The sequence below is a fragment of the Homarus americanus genome, unplaced genomic scaffold (genome assembly GCF_018991925.1).
Source record: "Homarus americanus isolate GMGI-L3 unplaced genomic scaffold, GMGI_Hamer_2.0 scaffold38042, whole genome shotgun sequence".
Classification (NCBI taxonomy): Eukaryota; Metazoa; Arthropoda; class Malacostraca; order Decapoda; family Nephropidae; genus Homarus; species Homarus americanus.
In genome coordinates, this window is record NW_024716309.1 from 11,612 (window position 1) to 24,689 (window position 13,078).

At 46.6% G+C, this 13,078-nt stretch overlaps 2 non-coding genes and 2 pseudogenes across 2 annotated transcripts; 2 read left to right on the top strand and 2 right to left on the bottom strand.

Moving 5' to 3' along the window:
• The first annotated feature begins 5,558 nt into the window (after positions 1 to 5,558).
• On the top strand, positions 5,559 to 5,721 carry LOC121858113. The gene has a single exon (XR_006087357.1). It is a non-coding gene; the product is annotated as a U1 spliceosomal RNA (small nuclear RNA).
• A 670-nt stretch (positions 5,722 to 6,391) lies between these two features.
• LOC121858114 lies at positions 6,392 to 6,564 on the bottom strand (annotated as a pseudogene).
• Positions 6,565 to 10,882: 4,318 nt separating this feature from the next.
• LOC121858116 lies at positions 10,883 to 11,002 on the bottom strand (annotated as a pseudogene).
• A 1,329-nt stretch (positions 11,003 to 12,331) lies between these two features.
• On the top strand, positions 12,332 to 12,494 carry LOC121858112. Its single transcript, XR_006087356.1, has one exon. It is a non-coding gene; the product is annotated as a U1 spliceosomal RNA (small nuclear RNA).
• The last annotated feature ends 584 nt before the right edge of the window (positions 12,495 to 13,078 follow it).

Genomic DNA, 13,078 nt, shown 5'->3' on the forward strand with positions numbered 1-13,078 from the left:
GGTTCGCCACGTACCCTGGGAGATCCCTATCGACGATCTTCGCCCTCTTCTCCCACAACTACTGGACATGGAACGCCGCATCAACCCGGTCTCCAAACATCCATCCAACGAACTCATCGGCTGGTGGGTGGGCCCCCTCCCCCCGAAGGTGAATGTAGGACCAATTCACAACTGTCCTCTCGACCGATTTATCGGAACCCCGAAAATCTGTGGTCGTTGCCAATCGTGGAAACACCGCACCTGGGAGTGCACGAGGATGGTCGCCTGCGGTTTCTGTGCAGGTCCTCACGACACAGTGGAATGCAAATCGAAAATTCAGAACAAAATCCCAGTTATTCCACGGTGCGTCAATTGCCATGGCAGTCACCACGCCTGGAATGCCAATTGCCCACAGCGTCCTGGCACTCGCCCGGGGAAAACTTACCTTGTACCACCGCCCTCGTCTCTGACGAAGCCCCTGTCAACCAAACCTCAATCCTATCCACCACCGCCTCTTCCATCCACCAAGGATTTCCCATTGATCTCCTCTCCTCTACCACCCCTCCATCACCCCTACCACCCATCCTTTCTCCCCTCCCTCCCTCTCCCTACCGTTCTTGGAACAAGGTCGTTGCCGGCCCTGCCACACAGTCACCACCATCTCCTGCCCACCCGGACCCCCGCTGTCTCTCACCAGCACCACCACCTCTTACTCAACTGAACCCTCACCGTCCCTCTCCGTCGCTACCACCACCACATGCCCAGTCGGGCCCTCGGCAATCCTCGCCGCCACCTCCAGCTCATGCACAGGTACACCAAGTTGGTTCTATGGAAACAATCACTCTCCGTCTGGATCGCCACTCCAAGCAAATCAACCTTCTCTCAACCCAACTCGACTTGTTTGTGAAAACAATTGCGACATTGCAGAAGCAACAACAACTCATTCTGGACACCCTGACCCAACAGGGGCGCGCTTTGCAAGCCCTGATGACCCGCCTCCTTCCATCTCCCGAGATGGAGGATCCATCCCTCGCTCTCCCACTCCTCCCTCTCCATTTCTCTCAACAGAATTTGGTACCTCCTCTGAGCCCTGTCTAGCCCCTCCGACTCATCTCACACCGGAGGCCGTTCCCTCCTCTTCTTACAATGGAACATCCAGGGACTTAGACCTCGCCGGACAGACCTCGCCCAGTTTGTGCTCTCCCATCAAGTAGATGTTGCTCTACTTCAGGAAACCATCACAGACGATGTTACTCCACTCCGCCTCTCTGGCTATTCTGTTTACACCCTGCCTCGGTACCGTGGGCAGGCTCGTGGCCTCCTCACCCTTGTGCGTAACACCATTCCATCTGTTCGTCTCCCTTCACCTGACTCACATGGACCCCCGTCTGAATTACTTTCTGTCTCCCTTACTCTTGGTGACCGGACCCTTCGTGTAGTCAATGTTCATTTCAAGAGTAATTCTCTGGACCCCCAGGTTCTTCACGACCTCCATGATGGGGTTCCCACTATTGTTCTTGGCGACTTTAATGCCCGCCATCCCACTCTTACTCCGGATCATCCCACTCCATGTACCCTTAATGGATCACATCTCTCACAGTTTCTTAATGGGGATGATGATGTTCGCTTTCTTTGTCCTGACGATCCTACTCGCCTCCCCCATAGTTTCCTTGATGTTGGCTTACTATTGAACGGTCATACTTCCTTTCATCCTACCGTCTGCACCGAGCCTGCTCTGTATAGTGACCATCTTGCCGTTACTACCCATCTCAGGCTCTCCTTCTCTGCCCCGACATCAACTCCTTATCGATCCCCTCGCCTTCGTCTCACACAAGATGCTGTTCCTTCCTTTACCCAATACCTTTCTACCTGGGCGGATTCCTATGTTGTCCCTCAGTCCCTTGACTCTTACAGCGCTGATTTTGTTGATGCCGTGTATGACTCTGTCAATCGCGCTACCCCTCCACGCCCTCCCCGTCACCCCAGAAGTGCCACCAACTACTGGTATCGTATCCCTGCCATGAGACATCTCCGGCAGGTAACCCGTGATCTCCACTCTGCCATACGGAGGTCTCGGTCTCCAGAGGACTGGGAAGACTTCAAAAATTGGTGCTCCTTTGCAACTCAGGAGCGCCGTCGGATACGTGAGGCGGACTGGCTATCCTTCACGGGGTCTCTATCGTTCCAGTCGTCACCCTCTTATGTATGGAATCGGATTAATGCTATACGGGGTACTCGACGGAGGCCTCCTCCCCACCCTGATCCCGCCTCCCTTGCCTGCTCTTTAATGGAGGACTGGGCACGAGCTTCCTCCCCAGAGGCACTTCCAGATCCAATGCAGGAGGCAGTGCAGGCCCGCATCGATGCGTCTGAGCCTGTTGTTCGTGCTGCTCTTACCTCCCCTGCCCCCACTGATCATCCCATCACACAGTTCGAGCTTGACAGTGCTCGTCGCTCTAGAAAAGACACCTCTCCTGGGGATGATCAGATAACCTACTCCGTCCTCAACGCCTGTACTAATATTCTTAACGGCCCCTTGCTTGCTCTCTACAATATGTCTTATGAACATGGGGTTCTCCCGTCCAACTGGAAAAATGCCACTATTATCCCCATCCCTAAGCCGGGAGATCCTGGGAAATATCGACCCATTAGTCTTACCTCCTGTGTTTGCAAGATGATGGAGAGGATACTCCATCGTCGCCTTCTTCACACCATAGGCGGCTTCCACAACTCCCTCAATGGTTTCATTCAACATCGCAGCACAGCACACTCCATTGCTTCCTTTTATTGCAATCAGACTGCCCGCGTCTCCGTCTTCCTTGATATCAAGGGAGCCTTTGATACGGCTCAGCCTGCCCTCATTTTAGCTGAACTTGCACGGTTAGGGGTTAAAGGGAGACTTCTACAATGGATCGCCTCTTACCTCACTGGACGTCAGGCCCGGGTTCGCGTTGAAGGCTCTATGTCTCCTGTTCAAGAAATGAACCTCGGCACCCCTCAAGGTGGAGTCCTGAGTCCCACCTTGTTTAACACTCTCATGCACTCCATTGCATCACTCCCGTGGCCGACAGAAGTTGTCCACTCAGGATATGCCGACGATGTCCTCCTCCAAGCCCCTGACTACCTCAGCATGCAGGAAGCCCTTGATCTGGTCTCCAGAGAGTGTGATTCACTTGGTTTCCTTCTTTCAACTGCGAAAACAAAAGCCATGTGGCACGGTCGTGTTGTACCTCCACCCCTTTTCTTATCAGGAACGCCCTTGGACTGGGTTAATGAGACAAAATACCTGGGTGTGTATGTAACTCGCACACGTTGTCAGATCCCTGAAGTCCGCTATCTTCGAGACATATGTTTTCGGCGTCTCGCTCCCCTCTCTACCATGTGCAGGGGTTCCCTTGGTGCCAGCATCCCTGTACTTCTCACCATGTACAAGTCTTTTGTCCGTTCCTGTGTTGACTACGCCGCCCCTGCCCTCGTCAACATTAGTCGGACTGCTGTCAACCGTCTCGAAGTTATCCAGAGGAAAGCTGCTCGTATCATCCTTGGGGCTCCTCAGTGGACACGCTCTACTTCTCTATATACCGAACTTGGTCTTTCCCCCTTACAGGATCGTGTCCAGGAGTTTTACCTAAAAACTGCCGTTTCCATTCTACGGGATCCTAGGGGCAACTATGTCCAAACCAACTTGACTACTGCTGTCCGAGACCGACCTCCATCTAGAAGACAGTGGCGAGGGTCACTCATCCGAGCCCTTCAGGAACACGACCTCCTGCCTGATATTGTTGTCACCCCTGCTGTTGGTTCGTCTCCTTCTCCCTGGCTGGATTTTCAACCTGAAGTGATTGCCCTCGGTGGACCGCTCCCGAAATCCCAGGTGAACCCTGTTATTCTCTGCAAATACCACCTCTCCAGGATCGCTCACTGGTCCCCAGGTAGGGTCGTCCTCTACACTGATGGTTCTGTTGACCCCGCTACAGGTAGGGCCGGGGCTGGTGTCTACATCTCCCGTCCTCATGCCCCTGAGCCTATCAAACTGTCTCTCAGAGTTTCTGACGGGGCATCCTCCACTCAGGCTGAACTAATAGCCCTCCTTGCTGCCCTTCTCGCTGAGGAAGAAGCAGATGGTTTCTGCCCCTTGCTTGTCTGCTGCGATTCCAGGTCTGCTCTCGACGGGATCGCATTTGGATCTGGGGAAAATAAGGACCTCATCCTCCGAATACGAGGGTTAACATCCACACTTCAGGATGAAGGCCGTCCTGTGACATTCCTATGGATACCTAGTCATGTCGGTATCTTGGGGAATGAGGCAGCAGATGACCTTGCCAAGACTGGCTGCAACAAGGCCACACCTGACTACGTTGTTCCTCGAACACTCTTACAGATTAGGACCCAAATCCGCCGCAAACAGAGAGAAGCTCGGGAAGCAGCCATCCCCCTGGACTCCCCGCCCACATGGTACGATGTCCTCCGTAAACTTCCTGACTTCTCGTACGTCTACGGGAAAGGGTCGCGGAAGGGGGACGTGATTGCTGCCCGTATCATCATCGGGTATGACTTTGCTTGGGAGATTGGTATCCCCACATCCCCTGAGCAACGCTCTTGTGCGTTATGCAGAAGACCCGACAGCCGCACCCTTATCCACTACCTCCTAAGATGTCCCCACACACAACGCTTCCGTGACGCCTGCTGGACCACCACTCCACGACCCCCTGACGGAGACACGATGATCCTCCCAATACTGGCCAGATATTTTGTAAATAATATTAATTATGTGTTAAAGGAACATCCTTCCTTCCTTAGGCTTTAGTAAGCCCCTTTATAATATTTATACTGTATATACTTTTCACACTTGCCAGATGATTCTGGTGTCATTGTACAGGGGTACCTAGTGACAGCACTAGGATCCCGCTTCCTCTATCAAGGAATAAACAATTGAAATTGAAATTGAATTGAAAATTTGGAATTGTATCAATTTCTAGTTTGGTTATTAGTCAATTTCCCAATAAAATGAAACTGGGCTATATTGATCTTGATACTATACCAAAGAAAGTAGTTCCACAATGTTCATTTTATATTAGGAGGGATAGCCCTCACTAGATAGCAAGTTCCTCATAATTGATATTATAAGTAATACCCCAAACGACTTAATCGTGAGAGGGAGAAACTTAAGGTCAATTTGAGATAGAAGAAAACTTGGCTTACCTCTATACTTTAACAAACTTATCCTGGCAAATCAATCTAAAGATGGTGGTTGAGATACTATTAATTACTTTATTTTGGATCTAATTTGAAATCATCTTGATTTAGACACAAGAAAAACGCGAAAATAAATATCAATAGGTAACATTTTCTAGCCCAGTATGTTTGTAAATGAATAAAGTTTATAAAGCCAAACTTGTTTATTTCTATCACATGCTCTTATTTTTAATTTGGAAATTTTTATTTTAGCATACTACGAATTATAGAAAGAGTAATCATTTTATTTGTTTGCAAAATGAGGTAAATAACATAAAAAAGAAGGTTCAGCGCAATGATGGTCAGTCAAGTAAGGTTAGGGTTCAGGATGATCATGTTCGTGCATACTTACCTGGCACAGGAGATACCGTGATCACGAAGGCGGTTTTCCCAGGGCGAGGCTCACCATTGCACTCCGGTGATGCTGACCCTTGCGATTAACCCAAATGTGGTTAACTCGGGTGTGCAATTTTTGTTAGCGGGGGACTGCGTTCGCGCTATCCCCCTTATACATATCATAAGGGACTCTAAACGAAATATAAAGTAAGGTGCAGCGGCGTATTTGCACCGCTTAACAAGATCTCTGTTAATAAATAGTACTTGATTTATGCTTAAGCGTCAGCGAAGAATTTTTTTCTACGCTACTTTTACATGATTTGTATTTTGACAATTTTGTGTGAATGAAAAGATTTTCAAACTCTCCAATTGATGCCTAGTAACTCATAATACTGAAAGAAGTTTTTAATAGTCTGTTAGGAAAACGTGTTAATCTAAATTTTTTCCAGTATAATATCGAGACATTTTTTTGAGATTAAAAACTTTGATTGAGACAGAAAAAAGGAGTGTTATGTCCTCATAGAGAACTTCAAAATATTAACTGTACTCATGTTGTGAAATGAGCCTGAACTTATCCTAATGTTATATCCAACGTTATCCTTGCCAGGTCCTAACACACCTCTTATCCATGTTTGTCACATCATACTCATGCATGTGTAACTCCGCATATTGTAACCTACCAAGGACCGAATAAACGGACAATTACATCCTGCTTTTTTGCAACCCAGAAAGAAGTCGCACCTGTGTCTGACCGTGACATATATACAGCGATTATAAGACATTATATGCCCTTGGCCATCTTTAAATAAAATGTAATATATTTGCTTTAATTTCTCCCCATGGGGAGTGGACCGATCCCGGAGATACTGCAATACCGGGCCAATCCGCGGTAAAGCTGGAGCAAGCCCCTAGCACTTCGCCATGATCCAAAAATCAGTTTAATATCGAAGATCCCACATGGGGATCGTATCAGATATTAAGCTGATAAGAACAGATTTTATTTAAAAGAATGATACATTGTTTTTTATTTACAATAGTTTGGGTATTCCAGTAATTTGTGACAATTGGCTGACTATCTATTACATTTTATACATAGTGTTCCTATTCCACTAACTAGAACCTATTCTTTCTTCTATCTTGACTTTGGGTTTATTTCACCCTACATACTGTCTAGCCCCTGAGGTATGTTCTATATAAATCATTCTCGACCAGCGAATGGCATCACTTACACACAGTTTCCTGAAGAGGCGCAGGTATCCCTTTGATGCCAGTCTCTTCATCAGCTTCTCGTTCTCCGGGTCGTATGCTCCCAGGGGTCCCACTATGAATGCAGCCACCTTCACCTGCTGGTATTGTCTTCTCATCTCTGCTGCCAGTTCTGCATACTTTTCTTCTTTCCTCAGTCTTGCTTCTTTAAATGCCTCTTGTCCATTCTCGAATGGGCAGGTGACGTCGATCAGGATCACTTCTCGGTTCTTTTCAATCACCAGGTCTGGACGTCCATTGTCTGCTGCTCCTGGTACTCGTTCATTTGCCGACATGACCTTCCAATGTCGACCTTCTGCGGCTTTTCGTACTCTATCCACCAGGGCATTATGTCGCTTTTGCATGGCTCGAGAGTGTATCATGCAGTGGTTTACTACATGTGGGAGCGTTTCTTCTCTATTGCACCGACGACATCTCCGATCCCTATTCTGGCCTCGCTTCGCTCCATTGACGGGGAGTAGGTTCAGTCTTGCTCGGTGTATGAAACGCCAGTCTGCGAAGGTTGTATACGCTCCATTTCGAACAAATGCTGATGATGCTCTCTCTTGTGCTACGAGCTTCATCACTTTCCCTTGGTCAGGCTTATTCTGCAGAACTTCATCTCTCATCTGTCGTCGCTGGCTCCGGATGGTTTTGGCTACCTTCCTTCTATCTTTTTCTTCAATGATGGAGTCCGTGCATTTTATCTTGATGTTGTCTCTTCCCTCTGCTATCCAGGAAACCCCCATTCGGCCTGAGGCACACCTGGCTCTAGACCAGATGGTTTGGTGGTCTCCTCCTCGCGTTTGCATCTCTCCCTGTGTTAAGTACCTGCATGCGTCGGTCATGCTTGGCTCCTGTCGTGTTGTCATTGTTGCCACTCGCCGGCATTCTTCTCTGGCTATTTCCCTGACGTCAGGATCCGGTGACGTGAGTAATTTATATGCGGTATCCACCAGGAAAATGTCAGAGTCTTCTGCCGCGAGTGGGACACCACACGCTCCAGCTTTACTGCTTCCGTACAAGTACTCATTCGACGCTCTTGACGGTAGATGTAGCGTGTGTTTAAGCATTGTCTTCATTTCGGTGTCCAGGTGTGCCCAGTCAGTTTTCCTCAGTTGCCAAGTCCTCATTGCATGCACTCCTGCCGGGAACATGAATGTCTTGACTGCATCTATTCTCTGCCACGGTGCTAGCTTGCTTGTCAGTATTTTGGTCCCGAGTTGCATTAGTTCCTCTACTGTTTGGATGTTTGGCAGAAGATGGAACCCAACTGGTCGTCCCAAGAAGAGCGTTGCTTCGCCATCGCTCTTCCATTGGATGGGCGTTTCTCCCACGTAGAACTGTGTCTGGCGCATTCCTCGAGGTCTTCGTCCAGACAGGTGCAATGATGAGCTTTTGCTAGAATTTAGGTCCAGTCCCATCATATTGCATTGTTCTGTTGCTATGTAGAGGAGTTGCTGTAGATTATCTTGCTGTTTTGTAATGATGGTTATATCGTCTGCATATGCTAAGCATGGGTGCTTGTGCTGTTGGTCCAGTATCATTCCTTCGGCCGCGATTTTCCGCAACAGTGGTTCGACCGCTATATTGAACAGGAGACCACTTATTGGGCACCCCTGTTGCACACCGCATTGCACTGGTATCTCTTCTGTTTCTCCTTCCTTTGTTAGTATTCTTGTCGTCTTGCCACTGATGATGTCTCCTGCTACTGTTTCAAAATCCCGTCCCACCCCTATACGGTTGAGCGCTCTTTTAATGAGGTCCAGTGACACTGAGCCAAATGCATTGGTCAAGTCGAGTGCTGCTATGCAGGTATCGCCATTGTTCCGTCGTGCATCGTCCATGTGATGTTGAAGTATGTAGTTGTGTTCTATCACCCCATCACTTGGCATGAATCCTTTCTGTGCAGCGCACAGTACCTCGTTGTCAACGAGCCACCTTCTGAGTCGTGCTGTGAGGCATCCCGTGTACACCTTGTATATTGTGCGGCTCAGTGTTATAGGCCTCCAATTAGAAACGACTTCTGGGTTACCACCTTTTTTGGGGACAAGTATTGTTCTGTATCGTTTCCAGGAGACTGGTATTCTCTTGGCTCTCAGACACACGTTGAATATGGCTGCCATAACTCGGCAGCTTGGGTCAGCCTTTCTCCAGTTCTCATATGATATTCTGTCTTCACCTGGTGACGAATTCTCTGCTGCTGCTAGTTTTGTAAATACTTCCTTCTCTGTGAAGGGCTGCATTTCCATCTCTGGTCTGTCGTCTGGCGGTTCGGGAATGTGCTCCACGGTATTTAGGTCACAATCCTTTTCAACCATCATTTGTTGGAAGTGTTCCTCTATTCTCTCCTTGCTAATTTCACATCTTGCGCCGTTCCCATCGGCAATTAGCCGTATTGCTCGGCGACGGTTGTATTTGTACAGCCTCTGGATCTGTTTGCAATCATTGGCATCGGTGATTTTCCTGGTCGTGTTCTGTCCTTGAGAGATGTTTATCCTGTTTGCCGCTTGTATTGCTACCTCGATCTCAATCAGTACTTCTTCAAATCTTGCCCAGTCCGGGTTCCGCTGGATCTCATACACTGTGCCCAGAAACGGCTCCAGTGTCCATGTCTCCTCAGCTTCATCTCGCTCTTCATTTGGTTCAGGAGTTATGCCAATCTGCTCCTGTATGTTGCCTTCACCACTTAGTGTTTGAGTTGCTTCACTTTGCGATAGTGGTGTAGGGGATTCACTGAGATTACTTTGGCTTCCTTCATTTGTTTCTTGACTTTGCATTATCTGTTCCCCTGTTTGGGTACTGTCTCCACCATGTTCTTCATCGGGGCTTAGAGGTGACAGTGGCATTCTTGGCATGTGCAAGAGGGGTGTCAGGTCCCCTGGGTGCTGTGATTCCTCTCTTGGTGAGGGTTCATTTTGGAGCAGCTGGCTCGGCGTTATCGACCTCAGTCGCGTTTCTTGATCGTCTGGGCTCAGTGGTGACACTGGTGTACTTCTCCCAGAGACGGGGCGTGGTGTCTCTGGTCCTTCCACTTCTCCATCCCTGGGTGGAGGTGTCCATCTGTGCCTTTCTCGTTGCCCTTGTGTTTCTCTTTGCTGCTGTTGCTCGTAATTCTGTGGCTGCTCCCTCTGCTCGTTATCCCTATTTTCCCCAACTTCCTGTGAGGGCTGGGCGCTTGCTGGATTGCCTTCAGCCTGTTGGTTCCCCTGTCGTTGCTCCGCCTGACGTTGGTTGTCTCTCCTCCTCCACTGCCGTACATGTGTTGCTACCTTGTGGTTATTCAATCCTCTCTTTGTTGGGGCAGAGTAGTGGCAGTATTGCACGTCGCACTGGAACGAAAATGGGGAACCCTTTGCTCCTCCCTCATCTGCCTGTTGAGGATGCACGTGTGATTGCTTGGCCGGATAGTCAGTACCAGATAGCACCCTGCACACATGTTCATATATTCGTTGATTTTCTTGTTGTGGGCTTCCTTTAGATGTCGGACTAGTGATTGCTTGCAGCCAGACCACCCCGATGACGCACATTCCCATGGGCATCCCTGCGTCCTCTCTGTGCATTTGAAGGATGGTGGTGCAGGGAACCATATGGTCAGCATTCGGTTTCTTCTTTCCGGCTGGCGATCTCCTTCGTTTCTTCCCCTTGGCTCTTCGTCGTCCATCTTGCTTTACCCACACGAACACCCACACACACATGACAACCCCCTTACCAGGGTGTACCCGCACTATCACGGTATTCCTGGAGGATCGGCCGAGAGTTGTGTACCGACCTCCCTTTCGCCATCACAAACCCACTCGATCGCAAGGTGATGGTTTACCGGGGAGGGACTTTGGGACGAATACACTTCTATGAGTGCAGGTCCCTCAGCCAGTACGAAGTAAGGAAGTACAGAGAGGAGGGAATAGCCACGTGTGAGAAGCACCCACGTGGGGTCCCGTGGGACCAGGTTTGGGGCTTTGCAGGCCCCCCCGGTATGTTTTCTCTCACTGCATGGTATTAGTAATAACCACAGCAATGGTGAAATACTGGGTTCCCTGCTCGCCACCTAAAACAACAAAGGAGTAACTCTGTTACTTTCACCCCCAGAAAGTCCAAATCTGTGCTCTTCCTTCTATGTAAAAAAGAACACTGATTATGTACTCTCCATTAAGCTGATAAGAACAGATACTACACTTTGATCTTAGCGAAAAGGCCGAGAAGCGATGACGATTGCTGTGTTGCAATCAAAGCAATGCACATTACACAATAACCTTACTTTAGTTTTAAATTGGTGCAACAAGAATTTATCTCGAGTTCTGTTTGCAGATAAACAGTCAAACTCCTTATGCATCAACACTAGTAATCTATAATAACAAAATCCGTAATTGAATTACCAATTATTATACTATTCTTTACACTTCATTGTTATATTACCATTTACAATTTTTAGTTTTCCTTAATCTTAAAAAAAAATCACTTTTGTTCGTTATTTCTTTCTTTCATTCTTTCTTTCTTTCATTCTTTCTTTCTTTTTTCTTTATGAACATTATTGACCAGTGTTAGTGAAGGAAGAAACTGGCATGTTTGAGGGACAGACTGAAGGACGCATACCCTACACTGTACTTTCCCCATGAAGAGATACGCCGGTTGCCAATGTTTTTTAACTATGATACCAACAATACACCCGCTGTTTTTGTTATTTTATTTTTTACATAGAAGCTGGAAAACTAATTTCCGTTGCATTATGAAAAGTATAAATTGCACTAAAAATGATAGTGCCTAAATGATTGAGACAATTACTTTATGAACCGTGTATGCCAACCTTCATGAAAAAATGAAGCTCCGCCCAGAGAAGTAGTTCCTGAAGTATTTGTAAAATGCTTACACAAGTATAAATATTTATTGCATATAATTGTAGAAAGTTTGGAATTGTATCAATTTCTAGTTTGATTAGTCAATTTTCCAATAAAATGATTCTGGGCTATATTGATCTCATTACTATGCCAAATAAAGTATTTCCACAATGTTCAGTTTTATATTAGGAGGGATAGCCCTCACTGGATAGCAAGTTCCTCATAATTAATAGATAAAGTACATAAGCAATATCCCAAACGACTTAATTGTGAGAGGAAGAAACTTCAGGATCAATTTGCTACAGAAGAAAACTTGGCTTACCTCTATACAAACTTATCCTGGCAAATCAATCTAAAGTTGATGGTTGAGATACTATTAATTACTTTATTTTGGATCTAATGGGAAATCATATTGAATTAGACACAAGAAAAACGCGAACAAATTATCAATAGTTAAAATTTTCTAACCCCGTATGTTTGTGTTTTGATGGAAATGAATAGTTTATAAAGCCAAACTTGTTTATTTCCATCATATGCCACTCACTTTTAATGTGACAATTTTTATTTTAGCATATTACGAATTATATAAAAAGTTATCATATAATTGGTTTATAAATTTAAATCAATAACATAAGAGAGATGGTTCAGCACAATGATAGTCAGTCAAGTTAGGTTAGGGTTTAGGATGAACAATTCAGGGCATACTTACCTGGCACAGGAGATACCGTGATCACGAAGGCGGTTTTCCCAGGGCGAGGCTCACCATTGCACTCCGGTGATGCTGACCCTTGCGATTAACCCAAATGTGGTTAACTCGAGTGCGCAATTTTTGTTAGCGGGGGACTGCGTTCGCGCTATCCCCCTTACACAATTCATAAGGGATTACTTAAGAAATATAAGGTACAACGGCGTATTTTTACAGCTTAACAAGGTCTCTGTTAATAAATAGTACTTGATTTATGCTTAAGGTCAGCAAAGAATTTTTTTTCTATGCTACTTTTATATGATTTATATTTTGACAATTACGTGTGAATGAAAGATTTTCAAACTCTCTAATTGATGCCTAGTAACTCATAATATTGAAAGAAGTTGGGTTTTTTTTAATAGTCTGTATCACACTCGACAGTCACTCACTGTCACAGCAATGAAAGAAATCTATCATGATCTTGTTTACCAACACCTGATACACTGTCACACAGCATGGGGGGGGGGGGCCTCTAGCTCTTCAAAAACATAATCTCTGGTTACTGCACAAAAGAGAGTTGTACGGACAATGACCTACTTGGAAAAAAAAACAGATCACACAAATAAAAAATTAGCTATATTGAAAATTTTTAAATTCGAAGATGTTAACACCTACTGCTGTGCCCCTTTGTTTACAAATCTATCAATCACTTTTCATTCGCCTCTACCGCCGTGGACTTCCCCGAGTGTTGATGTTGTCGTCC